Raw genomic sequence first — 3,667 nt, forward strand, 5'->3', positions numbered from 1 at the left:
ACACACACACACACACACACACACACACACACACACACACACACACACACACACACACACACTCTGCCAAACACAGGGTCAGAAAACACGACACCTCACGATCAGTTTGCACCGTTCTCATTAAAAACTACAGAAGCTGTAAAAATCTGCAGATCCCGGGTGCAGCAACCCAAACCCTACAGATCACATGCGTCCCGCCACACGAGCTCGGTTATAAGGAGAGCCGGCTGCYGCGCATTTCTGTCTCATGTTCACACAGGAAAGCAGAGCTCACGCCTCAAACTACGAGGCCCTGCACGGTGCAAGCTCAGCTTCCAGCACATCAATTTTCCTGGGAAGTCACGAAATAAAGGCACAGAAATGAACTGCGACCTCATCTGCTGTAAATATTTACAGCCTGACACATTAACATAACTTTTAGTTGCACAGAAAAAACCCCCAACCTTCACCAGTCCTGCTGTTACAACCGACTCCCTGCAACCACATGACAAAGTGACTAATATAGAAGTTTATAATTAATACATGAATGCATCACATAGCAGGTGGCCATGCAGTTACAGCTGGAGGCTTTTGAAAACCTTTAATGCATCTAAATCGTCTGGTGAGTTATTTTAAATCTCTCTAAACACCACAAACAAACTGCTTCCCTAACAGGTCATTACACCGGTCCTCACTTTAACAACAAAACAACCACTTACATATGAAAAAGCAAACCTTAATTTTGAATTTTACAGTTTTATGTTGTACTGTAAAGATTTAACTGGTTAAGAAAAGAACATTTAATTTAGGCTTTTCAAATTCTAAATTTCATAATTCTTTACTGAGTTTATTAAATCTCAGTAAGTTGGTTGCAAAAAAAAAAAAAAAAAACTAATCTTTGACCCTCCTATCCTTCCATGTCCTTCCAGGACTTCCATGCAGCAGGCAAACAAATTCATTAAAATTATTAATACATTTCTTTAAATCTCGGTGGCATTAAAGCAATGTATCACATTTTATGAGCTCATCATGTTGCGTCTAAAATCACAGTCTGCAGACTATCCCGAAACTCAAGCTGTGAGATAAATGCTTCCCGCTGGAAACTATATTTACTTATCAGAACATCATCTGATCAAATCCCCTTTAACTTTAAATCAGAGCTATGGAAGAGTTCTTAAACAGCATCAAATGACATAAAATATGAACAAAAAAGACAATTATAGGCTAATATTAGTTTAGGGGTTAATAAAACCTTGYGCAATATTTATTAACAAACAAATATTTCCTTTAGTCTCAAGGGCTTAAATCTTTAAAGAGGTGCTCAGAGTATGTGCAGCTATAACTGCATCAAATTGTAGCTCAGTATCTGTAAAATTGAAGGAATCATAGCCATTTTGGTGGCTGCAGTCACTCAGCTGTGGCGGCCATCTTGAATTGGGTTGACTCCAAAAATTAATCAATTCTAGATTAACATTTAATGATTACTGTCTGAGAATTTTAATAAAATCTGTCCAGAAGTTTGTGATRTATTTTACTAAAAGGCACAGAGTTATGAGTAAAAAATGTTATCATTTGCTTTTGCATTACGGCGGTAGTTGACAATAAATAAACCAACAAACAAAATAATAAAAAAACAACAATTTTCACCTAAAAAGATAATCTTTCAACCATCTGATAAATTAAGATGATTCTTAATAAAATACATAAATTATTTTACTGTCCCGTGAATTCAAAATTCAAAATAGGCACAAAGATGGATCTACTGGAGTAACATCTAGAGATCAGAGTGGATTAAGTCGCTTTCAGATTTAATAAAAAAGTGATAATAAAAAAAGAGAACCTGACCAGACGGAGCCTTTGGTCTTCGTGCGTTTACCTGTTTCTCATCAGCTGTGTTTGGCATGACGTGACAGCAGCTCTGCCTCCAGTCAGACTGAGCAGACGAACACTTCCACCAACTCTGATACACTAAACATTAACGCCAAAGCTCTAATCCATCAGCAGCATCAAACAGGCCCGGGCACCAGGTGCCATCAGAACCAGGGACAACAGGAACCTGGGAACTGTTCACAGACAGAGGCAAAGAAATGCTGCTGAAACATTTTACCTCCCGTTCCCTCCATCGGAGAAGAGAACAACATGTTACAATCATCTATCTGTACCGTCACAGCAGTTCCACTTTTCAAAAAGAAGAGAACAATTTGAACAATTATTCATCATAACATTTGTGTTGTTTGYCAGAATTTGGTACCTTTATTACCCAAAATACATTTTAAAAGTTAACACTTTTCTCATGAAATGGAAAATCTTCGGAGGTTTGATTAGGCAAGTGGTTCTCAACTGGTGGGTAGTGACTCCAAAGTGAGTCGTGGACCTGTTTTCAATGGGCCGCAGGCCTTTGCCTGTGCAAAACAATGTTAATMAAAAATATCAGGATTCTGGTCATTATGTCTGGCTTATAGTTAATGGTTAATAATTGACTAAGAGCTCCTGAAAACTGAACACAGTTCAGTGAAACGGTGACACAGACTTCTGTCTTTATGCTGCTTCTGGTTGTTTGTATTAAYGTCAGTTCATTTTTATATAGCTCTAATTCACAACTAAAGTCACCACAGTGTGTACAAAAATATCTACATACATTATAAAATGCCAGTTAGTAAAAGTTATCTGTCTAAGCAAGCCAACAAATTGCTTTGAAACTTCTTTTAGTGGCGATCTTCCATCCTGAACAGGTTGGCGACAGTGGAAAGGAATGACTCCTTTTTAACAGGAAGAAACCTCCAGCAGAACCAGAACCAGGCTCAGGAAGGGCAGCCATCTGCCTTGACTTGTTTTAAATACTAACTCACTTAAAATGTGTTTGCAAACTTTTGAAGTGATAAAAAATAAAATTAGAGAGGTTTCAGAGCTTTGATTGGTCCAATCGAGAACTTTTTACCATTTGTGTTCGAATATCTTGTGTTACTAAGGAGAGGAATGAAAATCCAGCTGGAAATGGAAACCAAGAAGCTGACAGCGTGAGAAAGACATGAATACTGAGATCCACTGATATAAAATTGACTTTTCTTTTTCCATCTCTCAGCCTTGTGTAAACATTGTGTCACTGTGTAACCTTGTATGCTTAGAACATAGGGTTCTTAACTGACATAAACTTTTTTTTTTACCAACTTTCTCACACTTTTGAACATTGTTGTTGTGTTATTGGCTCAGTAAAGGTAGCAGTAAAGGTAGATGAGGGTATAAAACAGAGGAATCCAATCCTGGTTGAGGGCTGCTATCCTGCATGTTCTACTTGTTTCCCTGTTCCAACACAGCTGTTTCAGTGAGAAGCCTGTTAATCATTTATTCAAATCAAGTGTGTTGTTGCAGAGAAACCTCTAAACCATGCAGGATGGAGGCCTTGTGCCCTTTCTTATAACCTTGTTTATTTAATTTAAGCCTCCTCCTTTTATAGCTCTTATCGTTTCTCTACATTTTTGCCATTTTAAGTCTCAAATTCCCAAATTTGTCTAGATTCTGACAAATGAAAAAGTTGGGATATGTTGCAAATTAAATAAGCAGGTCTCCTGGACGAGTTCTTCTTTAATGAATTATTTATTATTCATTAAAAAAGAACCCGTCCAGAGGACCTACTTATTATTTTCTTTTTGATTTTTCTACCTGGATTACCAAGTTGGAGATATTTTGT

The 3,667-nt window shown here is 37.5% G+C and overlaps 1 protein-coding gene across 5 annotated transcripts in view; it reads right to left on the minus strand.

The window, feature by feature from the left end:
• Nucleotides 1-3,667, minus strand: part of clcn1b (chloride channel, voltage-sensitive 1b) — a 46,561-nt gene that overhangs the window by 24,393 nt on the left and 18,501 nt on the right. The gene's annotated exons all lie outside the window — the stretch shown is intronic.

Source organism: Austrofundulus limnaeus, unplaced genomic scaffold (assembly GCF_001266775.1).
Source record: "Austrofundulus limnaeus strain Quisiro unplaced genomic scaffold, Austrofundulus_limnaeus-1.0 Scaffold93, whole genome shotgun sequence".
Taxonomy (NCBI): domain Eukaryota; kingdom Metazoa; phylum Chordata; class Actinopteri; order Cyprinodontiformes; family Rivulidae; genus Austrofundulus; species Austrofundulus limnaeus.